Raw genomic sequence first — 16,067 nt, forward strand, 5'->3', positions numbered from 1 at the left:
ATGTTCACTAAGGTGCCAGATTTTTGTGTGGCCCTTATAGTCTAAATAGACAGGAGGGACAAAGGGGAGAGGAGAAACTGAGGCCTGGAGCACAGAAGTGATTTGCTCAGGACAACTCAGGAGGTCAGTGGTAGAACCCAGGACGGCCAACGCCCACTGGGCTTTTCCTGCTTATTTGCATCTGCTAAAATTCACAAAACTTTTGGGAGCTGTTTAAATGCTTGTGAATCGCTGATGGTGGGAGCCGGGCAAAATGTTTCAGCTGAAATTTTTTCCGGGAGACACTTTGCGAATTCATGTCAGTGCCAGTGAATTCGTTGTTTCTAAACCAAACCAAAATGAAGAGATTGCAAAGGGAATGAAACGTTTCATTTTGAAACGTATTTGGTTTGTTGGTTCTAAAAGAATTTTCCCGTCAAAATTTCTTTAAAAATAATTTGAGTACGTTTAAAAATGGATGAAATTGAAACGAAACGTTTTGATTTTGATGAAACTGAAAGTTTCATCTGACATTAAACCAATTTTGTTTCCTGATTTTTCCAATTCACCAAAAAAATTCAAACATTTCCGTTTCTGGTCCAACCTGAAACAATTCCTCCCCCATCCCAACTTTACGAAATTGCCAGCAGACTGAAAACCCCATGATTTGCCCATGTCTAATCATACAGAAGTAGTAATTAGGTACCTACACTTTGATGCCTAGGGGAGTTAGGCACCTAAATACTTTGCTTTCTATGAAAGTTAGATATGTAAATACCTTTGATTTCTATGGCAGTTCCGCCCCTAAGTACCATTGGGATCCATGGGAATTAGGCTCCTAACACTGTGGAGGATCTGGGCCTTGTCCCAAGTAGCCCAGCATGCCCCATGGCACATTCTAACCAAGCCTAAGGAGAGCGTTATTTTGAGCATCAGCAAAATCGAGTGTGACCGCCCCCCGTTTTGGTTCTGTATGTGGGCGGGGCTTATTGGGTGGGTGGAGCTGGAATGGTCATGCCCATCTCTTCCTCCCTGGCCTGGCGACTTTGATAGGAGCATTGTCAAACCCAGGGATCCTGCTCTGCGCCAGTGGGAGGATGTTTCATTGGGGCAATGAGCCCGCCCCCCTGCCAGTGATGGCGCAGGGAATGGAAAGCTAGTGCTCTAACCACTGGTCCATCTGTCCTTTCTGAGCCCTTAAGGGGAACTCCCAGCAGGTCAGCTCCCCTTTACCTAGCCATCCCATCAGATTCCTTCCCAGCAGGGTCCGCCAGATCCTATCAGAGGCAGATTGAGATTTATTGGGGTCCTGGGCACAAAGAACATTTGGGCCCCCCATACCTCACTTGCCCCACCCCCTGTTTCTCCTCTTCCCCCCCAAGACCCCACCCCCTGGCCAGGCTGGAAGTTGGACCTGGGCCACAGTAAGAACTGCCCAGGGAGCCCCGGACCCTCTACCTGCCCTGGGTGGTGCACCCTGGGGGGCGGGGACAAGGGCTGGGGGCTGCTCTCAGGGGCCCGGTCCCCCGGCCCAGGGCACGTGGAGCATCTGGGGCTCCCCACAGTGGCCTGGACTCCCTAGACAGCTCTTACTGCAGCCCCGGCCTGGCTTCCGGCCTGGCCATGGGGCAGGGCCCTAGGGGCTTTGGAAGAAGAGGAGGAGCAGGGGGCAGGGCCACAGTCCTGGCACTGGTGGCCCCCTACTTCTACACAGGTCCCGGCACTCTGGTGGGGGCCCCAACTTGGCCGAGGCCCCTGTGGGCCCATGCGTTAATCCCCCACTGCACTAAGGTGGGACTCGGCAAGACCAGTTCTATGGCTGGGAAATGACCGTGAGCGTTTGGTACGCCAGTAAGGGATTCACTCCAGGTTAGGGTTGCCAGTTTGGGCTGCACGTATTCCTGGAGGTTCCATCACCCGACATAATCTTTGATTAAAGACTGAGCTTTAATTCCTGGTGACTCCCGGAGGGTTGGCAACCCTACTCCAGGCTGGCTTGTGAAGCGAGCGACTCCTTGCAGCTGCTGGGCAGCGGTTGATACCCGTGACTCTGGAACTGCTGACGACAGTGGATGCCTAACTGATGTCTGAACCCTCGGGTGTCGCTTCAGGAAAGTGGTAGGGAGCACTGGAAGATGAGCAACTGTTAGAAGGCGCCTATAGGGCTACCAGCCTCGCCTGCCCTAACCCAATAGACCCCAGTCCCCTCCCAGAGCCAGGGATAGAACCCAGGAGTCCTGGCTCCCTCCCACCCCCCCTGGTCCAACCACTAGACCCCACTTCCTGCCCAGAACCAGGGATAGAACCCAGGAGTCCTGGCTCCCTCCCACCCCCCTACTCCAACCACTAGACCTCACTTCCTGCGCAGAGCCAGGGATAGAACCCAGGAGTCCTGGTTCCCTCCCACCCCCCCCCGCTCCAACCACTAGACCTCAATTCCTGCCCAGAACCAGGAATAGAACCCAGGAGTTCTGGCTCCCTTCCCCCCCCCCCCCCGCTCCAACCACTAGACCCCACTTCCTGTCCAGAACCAGGAATAGAACCCCGGAGTCCTGGCTCCCTCCCACCCCGCCTGCTCCAACCACTAGACCTCACTTCCTGCCCAGAACCAGGGAGAGAACCCAGAAGTTGTTTCATGGGAGAGTTCAAAATTTTTGCTTTTCCTTCCGATTGGGAACTAAAACAAATGTCGGAATTTCCTGATGAACGGCGCTGCAGAGTTTTGAGCCATGTGAGTTATTTCTTTGTGATGAAAAATGTTTGTTGGCCTTTTGGAAAACAACAGGCCGCACGTGGATGTGGTGCTGGAAATGTTTTTCAGTGGCTCAGTTATCAGGGTGTAGTGCTGGGAAACCTTTTGCAATCACAGGGCGTGGGCGTCATCCCCTCATCTCAGCCTCGTTCCCCCGGCTGTTTAAACACTTCGCGCTTTCTTTCAGCAAGTGTGTGTGAAGGACCCTGTGATTTCATCGATTTTAAAAATCACAAGGAAACTGATCCATCCATCCTACCCTCCTGCATAGCCCAGGCTGCAGAACCTCCAGGAGGGACTCCTGCCTCCAGTTACGCAGGAGCTCCGAGTGCGACGCATAAACAGGCGAATCTCGAGTGGGAGCAGAGAGGTTATTTCACCTCTGGATTTGGCACTGTGTGACTGCTGCTGGAATCCTGTGTCCTGAATAAAGACTGGGAGTGGCTGGGTCACTACAAAAAGTAATTTTCCCTCTGCTGATACTCACACCTTCTTGTCAACTGTTTGAGATGGGCTACCTTGATTGCATTGGCCTCGTTAGTACTACGAAAGTAATTTTCCTTCCCTTGGTATTGGCCTCCTGTTATCAACTGTTGAGAATAGGCCACTTCCATCTTAATTGAATTGGTTCGTTAGCACTGACCTCCCACTTGGTAAGGCAACTCCCATCTTTTCATGTGCTATCATATATATTCTGCTTACTGTATTTTTCACTCCATGCATCTGATGAAGTGGGTTCTAGCCCACGAAAGCTTATGCCCAAATACATTGGTTAGTCTCTAAGGTGCCACAAAGACTCCTCGTTGTTTTTGCTGATACAGACTAACACGGCTGCCACTCAAACCGTTCATTAGGTGGTGAACTAATATTAATTAAATAACTGGGTTGTTTCTGCAATCCACCCCCCCGTGCCATTTTTCCCTGTGTCCCGAATGATCTTAAAACCAGGACAACACCAGCACTTCAAACGTGGCGTGTAATTGAGATAGAATCGTGAGCAAGAATGAGGTGCAGTCACTGCAAAAAATTGGCTCAAAAGAATAAAATAAAGAAATGCCGGCTCTTTTGTTTTGAGTTCTGGCGCTGGGGGACCGACAGGTCACATTTTCTAGGTTTTCTCCATAAGGGCAAGAAACTCTCTTTTTTCTTAATGAAACCTGCCACTGATGCTACATACATCCTGATGATGGTGACAGCTTATTTGCGTCACACTTACAGTCAGCTTAGACCAGTGGTCCCCAATGCGGTGCCCGCTGGGGCATCTATGTGCGCCCGCGTACTGGCCGGCGGACAAGCATCCGCCGAAATGCCGCCGAGAAACAGTGTCATCAAGAGGCGTCGCCGCCGAAATGCGGCTGATTTTCGGCGGCATTTCGGCGGCGACGCCTCTTGACGTTGCCGCTTGTCGGCGGCATTTCGGCGGATGCTTGTCCGCCGGCCACGGTCCTCGGCGACTCGTCGTCCGGCGCCCGCCAGGCGAAAAAGGTTGGGGACCACTGGCTTAGACGGATCAGAAACTGAAGGCCGCTCCTGGCTCTTTCATGGTCTTCCTCATCTGATGGTGAACAAAAACAGCTCCCCACCACAGTGGACAACTCTTGCGCGGTAAATAAGCACCCGACTTTCACAATAAGCCAAAATTCAAGCTAATCCCATTTCAAAACCAGGCCAAAACAAGCCACTCCCTAAAACCCCCAACACTCTGTGTGACTAGAGCCCCCCGGCGTGCAGTCTGGGACAGTGGTGGGCTCGCTGTGCACCCCTGACTCTCTCCCTCCCTTGCCCCTGCTTGCCTGGAGATGATAAAAAAAGGGAAGAAGCAGCAACAAGCCAAACGAGCAACAGGCTACAAGCCAAAAATTAGACAACAAGCGACTTACAAGCCAGTTAAGCCAAAAACAAGCCCAATGTCTGCGATTTTTCCCGGGTTTAGCATGTCTGATTGACAGCTCAAAGCTTCCCAGAAGTAGAGGAGCAAACCAGTCACTGGGCAGGGTTGCTCCCAGCTGGTTCTACCAGACTTTTAATACCAGGGCTGGGTAATTACCTTGTAATTGACTCTAATTAGCGCTGCTGCAGCATTCCTAACCTGGAGCTCTTCCAGAAGCTTGATTCATGTAGGAGCCTGCAAACCTCTGAAAGGAACCGTGTCCCGTCACACCCTTGGCCAATGGATCCCTCCCCTATGGTCCACGCGGAGGCTGATCTTTTCTACACGCCGCTCGCCAATGCCCACGCGGGCTGTGCAATGGAACAGTGTTGCAAAGCTGGGTGGCTGGTTTCCCCACGCATCCTCCCTGCACTACATCAGTGTAACAGGGTCCACGACCCGCCCCTCTTCCTGGGGCCCACTTGCTGCCCCCAATAAGGCTCAGAGAGGCTTCAGGGTTGTGCAACACCCGTGTCTTTATTTATTTACGATTATCCCACCATCAGCGTCTATCTATACACAATCTTTACAGAATTAGTCACCTCCTTCACAGGCAGAGGCAGCCTTCAGCTCGGAGGCCTCCAGTTCTCTCCCTGACTAACTTCTCCCTGGCTGCCCCCCACCTCCCAGCTCCCTCCCAGCCTTTATAGTCCTTGGCTTGTCAGGCTAGCCGGTGTTGCCAATCCTCAAGCCGGCATCAGGCCTTTTCCATGAGCCCCAATCTGCGTCCCCTGTTTGAAGCTGACTGGACAGGGGCTAATTAGGCGCTTTTGCACCAGCACCCTGCTACAAACAGCTTATGCTGTCTGAGAGCTTTGCAGTTGGGTGTTCTCCTAGTTCTCTTCCTAGCAGCAGTGTCGCAAGGATGTGCCACGCTTCGCCCCCTCTTCAAGGGATTACACGAGTCAAGCTGGCCTGGGTGCGGAGGGAAGGCAGAACTGCCTAGCGATTCGTACACAAGAGCAGAGTGGGGCAAAGAGCGGAGTTTTGGGTTCTTTTCTGAAAAAGCGGGGGGGAGGGGAGGAGAGATTAATTTCAGGTCGGCCCCACAACAAAATGTTTCAATATTTTCAGCCAATAGAAATGTTGGGGAAAAAAATCATTTCGGGTCGAATGAAACGATTTCAGCCTGTTTAAAAGATTTGCAAACGGTTGTCAAAAATGAACGTGAAGGCGATTTTGAAATGAAAAGGCATTTTGACTCCAACCCATGGAAATGTTTGGTTGAGAAAATGCCCCAAATGAAACATGTGTAAGGTCTGTTATTTTCCCCCACCAAAGCGATTCAGTGAAACTGACATGAATTTGCAAGATGTTGCGGTCGACCTGAAGCTGCATTCCCCCCCCAAAAAAATTCTACTCAGGAGTGCTGGATTCAATTCCTGGCTCTGCTATGGCTACTGACCTCTGTCAAGTCACTTTGTCCCCTTGAGCCTCAGTTTCCCCATCGGGATAATGATATTGACCCTCCAGTGTAAAGTGCTTTGATATCTACAGCTAGAGATCCGTAAAGTCGTCATTTCATCCCCTCTCCCAAAGCTGCCTTTGCCCTCTTCTCTTCCGCACTCTTACCTCCCTGGCTTCCCAAGGACACCTACACCTGAGCTATGTATTTGCATCCGCTAGCACCTGTCCTCTCACGGAGACATCGCCCCCTAGTGAAGGCAGCTGGAATTTCCCAGCTGCTTCTGCAAGTGATTGTGAGCAGCTTAAATGTCACTAGGTTAAGGGGGTCAAACTCAATGGGAGGAGAGGGCCGTACTCCAACTTTAGTTACGGTTGCAGGATGGGATTTAAAATCAGAACTGGAGCTGGAGGGGAATTTTCCATTAAAGGGATTTTGGGGGCAGAAAAAAGCGGTTTCTGTGAGGGTTGCGCTGCAATGTTTCCATTGTCCACCAGGCAAATTGTAATGAAAACATTCAAGTGCATCTCCCCAAGGTGCCTTATGGGAGTTGTAGTTCATGGTGTCATGCTCTCGTTGGAGCTGGAGTCCTTGGCTGGGCTACAGCTCCTGTGGTGCACCACTGGCCAGGGCTGCCCAGAGGATTCAGGGGGCCTGGGGTCTTTGGCGGCGGGTCCCAGAGTGAGTGAAGGACCCGCCGCCGAATTGCCGCCGAAGACCCGGAGCGGAAAGAGCTCTGGGTCTTCGGCAGTGGGTCCTTCTGTCGCTCCGGGTGTGTTTGGCGGCACTGAAAGACCTGCCGCCGAAGACCCACCGAAAACTCTCATGGGGGCCCCTGAAAACTCTCATGGGGGCAAATTGACCCACTTGCCCCCCCCCTGGGGGGCCCTGCCACTGGCTGGCTGGCCACATGGTGCATCATGGGAGATGTGGAGCAGTCAGGGAGTCCCCCATGCTCCAACCACTAGACCCTATGCCCCTTCCCAAGCCAGGGATAGAACCCAGGAGTCCGATACCTAGTCCCCTGTGCTCTAATGCACTAGACCCCACTCAGATCTGGGGATAGAACCCAGGAGTCCTGACTCCCCAGCCCCCTGTGCTCTAGCACACTAGACCCAGCTCACCTCCCAGAGCCGGGAATGGCAGACAGGAGTCTGACCTCCAGACACCCCCCTCCCCGCTCTAACCACTAGTCCCCACTCCCATCTGGGGCCTGGACTCAGTGACCCAATCCTATGAGTGTATAGGTGCGTTCCAACAGGTTACCCAATCACAGGCCAAGAACTCGCGGGTTCCGACATCAGTTCGTTATCCACCGTCACGTATAAATTGTTCTCCTTAACCTGTGAGGATAGGACAAGAAGCAATGGGCTTAAATTGCAGCAAGGGAGGTTTAGGGACATTAGGAAAACTTCCTAACTGTCAGGGTGGTTAAACACTGGAATAAATTGCGTAGGGAGGTTGTGGATCTCCATCATTGGAGATTTTTAAGAGCAGGTTAGACAAACACCTGTCAGGGATAGTCTAGATCAGGGGTTCTCAGGACACATTTTTTGGTGGCCTCAGAGTTGGCCACTCTCACACTTTTCCCTAAAATACTTGATTTGCTTTAGGAAAAACAAATAAATATGCACATAGACATGTCCAAATCATTGTAATTTGTTTATTGCTAGCTAGTAGGGTTGCCAACTTTCTAATTGCACAAAACCGAACATCCCTGCCCCACCCCGCCCCTGAGGCTCCCCTGCCCCGCCCCTTCTCTGAGGCCCTGCCCCCCCTTGCTGCATCCCCCGTCCCTCTGTCACTCGCTCTCCCCCACCCTCATTCACTTTCACTGGGCTGGGGCAGGTGGTTGGGGTGCAGGAGGGGGGTGAGGGCTCTGGTTGGGGGTGCAGGCTCTGGGGTAGGGCTGGGGATGAGAGGTTTGGGGTACAGGAGAGGGCACCAGGTGGGGGCAGGGGGTCGGAGTGTGTGGGGGAGTATGGGCTCTGGGCTGGGGGTGCAGGCTTTGGGTGGTGCCAGAAATGGGGGGTTCAGGGTGTGGGCGATGGCTCTGGGCCGGGGCAGGGGGTTGTGGTGCGGGAGGCAGTGTGGGCTCCAGCTGGGGTTGTGGACTCTGGGGGGGCCTGAGGATGAGCAGTTTGGGGTGAAGGAAGGGGCTCCGGGCTGGGATAGGGTGTGTGGTCTATGACTGGGGGTGTGGGCTCTGGGGTGGGGCCATAGGTGGGGGTTTGGGGTGCAGGAGGGGGCTGTGGCAGGGGGTTGGGGTGTTGGGGGAAGGTGTGGGCTCTGGGAGGAAATTCAGCTGGGGCAGGGGGTTGGGGTGCGGGAGGAGGTTCAGGATGCGGGGTCCTGGCAGCAGTTACCGTGGCTCCCGGGAAGCGAGCGTCAGGTCCTTGCAGCCCCTAGATGCATTGGCAGCAGGGGAGGCTTCACGCGCTGCCCTCGCACCCACAGGCACCGCCCCCGCAGCTCCCATTGGTCATGGTTCTCGGCCAATGGGAGCTGTGGAGCCAGCACTCAGGGTGGGGCCAGCACACAGAGCCTCCCTGCCTGCCCAGGGGCTGCAGGGACCTGGTGGCGACTTCCAGGAGCCACGTGGAGCTAGGGCAGGCAGGGAGCCTGTCTTAGCCCCTGGCCCCCGCTGCGCCGCTGATTTTTAACGGCCCAGTCGGCTGCCAGGCATGGGCGGCGAGTTCCATATCCACGTGGTGCTCGGGCACCAGCAATATTCAGAATCAGGGGCCCAGCTCCAGCAATACTTGAGGCCAGGTGTCCCCCCCGGCCCCACCTGCAGCCCCCCCATGCCTTCCCCGAGTGTCCCCTGGCCCCGACTTGCTGCCCCTGCCCCCTGCACTCCCCACTCGCCTTTCCCGGGCCCTCAGAGCAGTGTCCTACTGCCCATCTCCACTGCCAGGGCAGACTGACTGTGAGCCTGCCCTTCCCCTCAGACCCTTCCCTTTTCCAATGGGACCCTCCAGCAGCACAGGGGACCCCCCTGCCCGCAGTCACCGCTCCTGCCCCATGCTGGCAAGGAGGCAGCCCCATCCTTCCCCCCAGTGAGGCTACAGTCAGGGGCAACAGCAGGGGAGGAGGCGCACGCAGCGCCCCCCGGCACCCACCATGGAAGAGGCAAGGGTGATTCCTGGACCTGAGAGGGACCCTAGGAGCACATGCAGTGACAGTGGTGGGGGTGAGTGTGCTGCTGGGGGGGGGCAGGAAAGGGGGGCTCCTCCCCCAGAGCTTGCTGCTGCCGGCAGGGAAAGGGCTGGGGGGAGTCCTCCTCTCTGGCCCCTGTCCCGGAGCAGCCTGCCTGCACCCCAAACTCATCCCCAGCCCTGCCCCACCCCAGAGCCCACACCCCCAGTCAGAGCTTTCACCACCACACCACACCCTCAACCCTCTGCCTGAGCCCCTCCAGCACCCCAAACACCTCATTTCCAGCCCCAGCCAGAGCCCTGACCCCCCCCCCAAACCCCTACTCTCGCCCTGAGGCCCTCCCACACTCCAAACCCCTCATCTGAAGCCACACCCCACAGCCCTCACCCCTGCACCCCATCCCTCTGCACCCCTCCCATCCCCAAACTCCCTCCCAGAGCCTGCACCCTGCACCCCAATACCCTGCCCCAGCCTAGGGCCTGCACCCCAGACCTCCTCCCTCACCCAAACTCCCTCCCAGAGCCTTGGGCAGGTGGGGGGCGGAGTCTGGGGGGGCGGAGTCTGGGCAGGGGCGGGTTCTGGGCACCACCAAAATTTCTACAAACCTGCCACCCCTGGTGCCAGGGTCCCTTTTCGACCGGGTGTTCTGGTCGAAAACCAGGCACCTGGCAACCCTACTAGCTGGTAAGTCTGCTGTGAAAAGTGATATTAATAAACATACAAGTGTCACTTTTCACAGCAGACTTACCCAGCCCCAAGAAGCCTGGGGACAAATTAAGCCCTGGATGGCAGGGTCTTGGGAGGCAGCAGGGCCCAGGGCTGATGGGGGAGGAGGGGGGCAGAGCTCAAAGCCCCGCAGCCAGAGCCCATGGCCATGGAATGGGGAGGGAGCCTAAAGCCATCTGGCTGGAGCCCAGGGCCCACTGCCAGGCACCAGAATCTGCCAACCTGCCACCCCGGGGGTGAAGCACAAAGCCTGACCCAAACCATCCCTGGGAAGGTGGGGAACTCACTGGCTTCCTGATCCTCCCGCATTGTGCCCCAGATGTCTCCAGAGGGGACAGGGCCCAACCCCTGCTTGCAGCCCCAGCAGCCAACACCAAGGGGGTGCGTCCAGGTGCAACAGGGAGGGGCTGTTGCTTTGCACCCCTCCCCCATCACAGCCGGCCGGCCCTGAGTGGTGGGGGTCCCGGGGTCAGGGCAGCCAGATGGCCCCTGGGGTCCAGGGCAGCTGGCTGGCCCCACGGGGTCTGGGGCAGCCACGCGGGGGATGGGGATGGGCAGCCAGCCCATCCTGAGTGGCGGGGGTCCTGGGATCGGGGCAGCCGGTCGGCCCCCGGGGGCGGCAGCGGAGCTCCGGGATCCAGGGGTGGGGTCCAGGCTGCCACTGCCTTGTCTCCCACAATGTGTCATATGTTGAGGACCACTGGTCTAGATAATACTTAGTCCTGCCATGAGTGCTGGGGACTGGACTAGATGGTCTCTCAAGGTCCCTTCCAGTCGTAGGCGCTGACTCCGTGGGTGCTCCGGGGCTGGAACGCCCACAGAAAAAAAATAGTGGGTGCTCAGCACACAGTGGCACCTCCGTGGGTCAGCACCTCCCTCTGCGCCCCCCCCCCCCCACCCAGCGCCTTCCGCCCACCGACGGTCCTGCTGATCAGCTCCTCCCACCTGCTGCCATCAGCTGCCTGGATCCGCTGCCCTGGCTGGCTGGTCTGAGCACATCTCGGGTCAGGCCCCACTGGGGAGATGTGAGTGTGACGTTGCATTCCATATGTTTTATGGAAATATGTTAATGAATGTGAATATAATGTAACTGGACTATGCTTCATGCAAAAGGTCTCTTCCAAGGTACCATTACAAAGCTTATAATCTACGGAGTGTGTTCATCCTATTTGTCTGCATGTATCAGTCTTGTATCTAAAACTAGAAATATAAAGTATAACTCTGAAGTTCTATTGTAATTATGCAAAGTGTGCTCCCATTGACTAGGACAATTGGTTGTAGTTGGCTCTGTTTACCCGCAAGCCTCCACTGCAAGTGTGCGGGCCAGTCCTGGAAGAATGAAGGGGATTCACAGGACATGTGAACATGTCACACGATACTAGAATCCATCTTTAAGCTGGTGCTTTTCCATTTAGAAGGAGGAGTGGGAACCCAGAGAGAGACCAAGGATTCCTGCCTTGTGCCAAAGCTATAAAAGGGGGTGGAACAGAACAAAGAGGGCTGCAGTCATGAAAAATCCCCTAGTTACCACCTGAGCTGGAACTAACAAGAACTGTACCAGGGGAAAAGATTGGGCCCAGACTAGGAAGGCATCTAGTCTGTGAAAGAAGCTTATTGGAACATCTCTAAGGGTGAGATTTACTTGTATTCAGTTTCTTAATGTATTAAGCTTAGACTTGCGTGTTTTGTTTTATTTTGCTTAGTAACTTACTTTGTTCTGTCTGTTATTACTTGGAACCACTTAAAATCCTACTTTTTATACTTAATAAAATCACTTTTGTTTATTAATTGACCCAGAGTAAGTGATTAATACCTGGGGGAGCAAACAGCTGTTCATATCTTTCTATCAATGTTATAGAGAGCGGGCAATTTATGAGTTTATCCTGTATAATAAAACGGATTTATTTGGGGTTTGGATCTCATTGGGAGCTGGGTGTCTGGGTGCTGGAGCCAGGAGAACTTGCTGAACTGTTTTCAGCTTAGTCTGCAGCTTTGGGGCGTGGTTCAGACTGTGGGTCTGTGGTGCGGGTCTGGCTCAACAAGACAGGGTTCTAGAGGCCCAAGCTGGAAGATAAAATGGGCTCAGAGGTAGTTTCAACACATCAGGTGACAGTCCCAAGAGTGTCTCTGTGACCGAACCCGTCACAGTGGCGTAGTCGAGCAGGATCTGCGCACATCTGATTGTTTTGAGACACCGGTAGTGATTTTTAAGTGAGTTTTGAGTGTGGTGGCTGGAGAACAGACAAAGTGGTTACTGGTTTGTTGTTTTCTGTTTGTTTATTTCGGTTGAGGGAAATAAGCACAAGAAAGCAGGAAAATCAGTGAGGCAGCTACAAAACTAGAGCTGTCCAGACTGGAAGCGGAAGAGAAGGCAAAGGAGTGTGAGTTTCAGATGAGGCTCAAAGAAGCAGAGGCAGCCAGGGAGGAAACTGCTCACAAAAGAGCCATGGAGTTAAAAGACAAAGAGCTTGAAGCCCAGAAAACTGCCCAAGAGGACAAGGAAAGAGAGAGGCAGCTAGCCGTGGAGTTAAAAGACAGAAATAGAGTCCCAAATTGAGACCCAGAAGCATGAACTGGCTGTAATGAAGTAGAAGAGGCAAAACCCTCCAGCAGCTGTCTCCACTTCCCCAAAAATCCATAAATGGGAGCGGTTGTGCCCGCAGTATGATGAATCCAGTGATATTGCTGAATATTTCATCACCTTTGAGAGACTATACACTCTCCTTTTGATTCCTGAAGATCAAAAGTTGGCCACTTTGGTTGCAAAATTGACTGGGAGAGCTCTGGACATATTTAATAAGATGCCTATTGCTGATGCTCCAAACTATGGTAAATTTAATGAACTGGTTTTGAAAAAGTTCCAGATTACACCTGAAACCTACAGGGTGAAATTCAGGAGTTTTAAGAGGGATCTGGATTAAATAATGTGGCCTATGTAAATGAAATGAAAGATTTGTTAGAGAAGTGGGGGAGGGGAAAAGGCATTACAAGCTTGGAAGAAATGTGTGATTTGGTTACTCAGGAACAGTTCCTGAATATGTACAGTGATGATGTAAAACAGCATAGGCGTGCGCACGGGGTGTGCCAGGTGTGCCCAGGCACACCCTAATGCCCACGGGCCAGATCTGGCCCCTCAGGGCTTTGGATCCAGCCCGCAAGATTTGCCCCCTGTGGTGCCACAGGCCCCGCGCCGTTCTCAGAAGTGGCCGGCACCACGTCTCTGGGGCCCCGTGGGGGGGGGGGGCAGGGGGCTCCATGTGTTGCTCCAGGCACCGCCCCCCGAAGCTCCCATTGGCCGGGAAAGGAGAACCACGGCCAATGGGAGCTTCGAGGGAGGTACCTGCAGGCGTGGCAAGGGCAGCATGGGGAGCCCTGTGGCCCCCCCCAGGGGCTGTGCAGGGATGTGGTGAGCGGCGCAGTGTGGGGCCAGGACAGGCAGGCAGGCAGGGAGCATGCCACTTCAGGTAAGCAGCGCCAGGCTGGAGCCCGAACCCTTCCTGCACCCCACCCCCAACTCCCTGCCCTGAGCCCCCTGCCTGTACCCTGTACCCCTCCGGCACCCCAACCCTCTGCCTGCACCCCTCCTGCACCCCAACCCCCTGCCTGTACCCTGCACCCCTCCTGCACCCCAACCCCCTGCCCTAAGCCCCCTGCTGCACCCTGCACCCCTCCTGCACCCCAACCCCCTTCCCTGAGACTCCTCATACACCCCACACCCCTCCTCTGCCCCAATCCCTTGCCCTGAGCCCCTTCCCGCACACTGCACCCCTTCCCACACCCCACACTCCCTCCCGCACCTCAATCTTTATGATACTTGTCTTTAAAAAATAATAATAATAAAATTCCCTGGGTGTACACCTTAATGAAATGTGCTGCATACGCCTATGTAAAACAGTATTTGTGGGACAAAAAGGTGGGTGCCGTGGGTGAATTAGCTGGGTTTGCAGACTCTTTCGAGTAGTCACAAGCTGCAATTAACCATAAACCACTGGCAGAGGGGTATAGGGTTGGTGGAAAGCGGAATCACTGTTTTACCCCTGGGAAAAAGAAGGCTGGGCATTCACCTCCCCATTCAGGGGCAGCAGGCTTGTAGAAATGTTGGTGGTGCCCAGAATGTCCAAAGCCTGCCCCCCAAAAAACTCTGCCCCCACCTACCTAAGGCTCTGGGAGGGAGTTTGGGTGGGGGAAGGAGGTCTGGGGTGCAGGCTCTGGGAGGGAGTTTGGGTGCTGGGTGCAGGCTGGGGGTGCAGGAGGGGGTGAGGGGTGCAGGCTCTGGGACAGAGTTTGGATGCAGGCTCTGGGCTGGGGGTGGGGGTGCAGGCTCTGGGAGGGAGTTTGGGGAGGGAGGAGGTGGAGGAAGGGGTGCAGGCTCTGGGAGGGAGTTTGGGGAGGGAGGGGGGTGGAGGAAGGGGTGCAGGCTCTGGGAGGGAGTTTGGGGAGGGAGGGGGTGGAGGAAGGGGTGCAGGCTCTGGGAGGGAGTTTGGGGAGGGAGGAGGTGGAGGAAGGGGTACAGGCTCTGGGAGGGAGTTTGGGGAGGGAGGGGGTGGAGGAAGGGGTGCAGGCTCTGGGAGGGAGTTTGGGGAGGGAGGGGGTGGAGGAAGGGGTGCAGGCTCTGGGAGGGAGTTTGGGGGCAGGAGGGGGGTGTGGGAAAGGGGTGGGGGTGCAGACTCTGGAAGGGAGTTTGGGGAGGGAGGGGGTGGAGGAAGGGGTGCAGGCTCTGGGAGGGAGTTTGGGGAGGGAGGGGGGTGGAGGAAGGGGTGCAGGCTCTGGGAGGGAGTTTGGGGGCAGGAGGGGGTGTGTGGGAAAGGGGTGGGGGTGCAGGCTCTGGGAGGGAGTTTGGGGAGGGAGGGGGGTGGAGGAAGGGGTGCAGGCTCTGGGAGGGAGTTTGGGGAGGGAGGAGGTGGAGGAAGGGGTGCAGGCTCTGGGAGGGAGTTTGGGGAGGGAGGGGGGTGGAGGAAGGGGTGCAGGCTCTGGGAGGGAGTTTGGGGGCAGGAGGGGGTGTGTGGGAAAGGGGTGGGGGTGCAGGCTCTGGGAGGGAGTTTGGGGAGGGAGGGGGTGGAGGAAGGGGTGCAGGCTCTGGGAGGGAGTTTGGGGGCAGGAGGGGGTGTGTGGGAAAGGGGTGGGGGTGCAGGCTCTGGGAGGGAGTTTGGGGAGGGAGGGGGTGGAGGAAGGGGTGCAGGCTCTGGGAGGGAGTTTGGGGAGGGAGGGGGGTGGAGGAAGGGGTGCAGGCTCTGGGAGGGAGTTTGGGGAGGGAGGGGGTGGAGGAAGGGGTGCAGGCTCTGGGAGGGAGTTTGGGGAGGGAGGGGGGTGGAGGAAGGGGTGCAGGCTCTGGGAGGGAGTTTGGGGAGGGAGGAGGTGGAGGAAGGGGTGCAGGCTCTGGGAGGGAGTTTGGGGAGGGAGGGGGGTGGAGGAAGGGGTGCAGGCTCTGGGAGGGAGTTTGGGGGCAGGAGGGGGTGTGTGGGAAAGGGGTGGGGGTGCAGGCTCTGGAAGGGGGTGAGGAAGTGCAGCACTTACCTGGGGCTCCTAGGCAGGATGGGCTGGTCCTCCGTGTGCTGCTACCCCCAGGCACTGCCCCCAGAGCTTCCTATTGGCTGCAGGGGCACTTGAGGCGGGACACAGACCCACCCCACCCAGGGGCTGCAGGGAGGGGCCGGCAGCCACGTGGAGCAAGCAGGCAGGAAGCCACTCAGCTCTGCTGCACTTCTGGTGGTGAGTGGGGGCCCTGGGCTATTTTAAATCACCCAGAGATGCACGGGGGAGCACCCGGGGGCAGAAGGTGGGGCCGAGGGAGACACCCGGCCTCAGACATTTCTGGAGCCGGGCCCAGAATATTCCTGGTGCCCAGGCACCACAGGCCCATAGAACTCGCCGCCCATGTCCCCATTCCCCTGTTACTCTTCCCAAGTCTCCTGTACAAACAGAGGAGCCCGAAAGGTGCTAACGTTGTAAGTCCACTGAGCACCTGAGGAATAAATGTCCTTGGCTGAGTGGCAACAGGCGCCAGTTAACACATGAAGCTGCTGCTTCTCAGAGCACAGGGGTATCCCAGGCTACTGCCTCTTATCACACAGGATTTGTAAAGGTTGCTTCTGCACAACCAAGCAGTGAGCGTATGC

At 55.9% G+C, this 16,067-nt stretch overlaps 1 long non-coding RNA gene across 1 annotated transcript; it reads right to left on the reverse strand.

Annotated features, from left to right (window-relative positions):
• Positions 1–5,133: 5,133 nt before the first annotated feature.
• LOC112061023 (uncharacterized) lies at positions 5,134–15,654 on the reverse strand. Its single transcript, XR_010594154.1, has 3 exons — positions 15,466–15,654; positions 7,333–7,409; positions 5,134–5,660 (listed from the first exon to the last, which is right to left on the reverse strand). It is a non-coding gene; the product is annotated as an uncharacterized LOC112061023 (long non-coding RNA).
• Between the last annotated feature and the right edge of the window lie 413 nt (positions 15,655–16,067).

The sequence above is a fragment of the Chrysemys picta genome, chromosome 20 (assembly GCF_011386835.1).
Source record: "Chrysemys picta bellii isolate R12L10 chromosome 20, ASM1138683v2, whole genome shotgun sequence".
In the NCBI taxonomy this organism is placed as follows: Eukaryota; Metazoa; Chordata; order Testudines; family Emydidae; genus Chrysemys; species Chrysemys picta.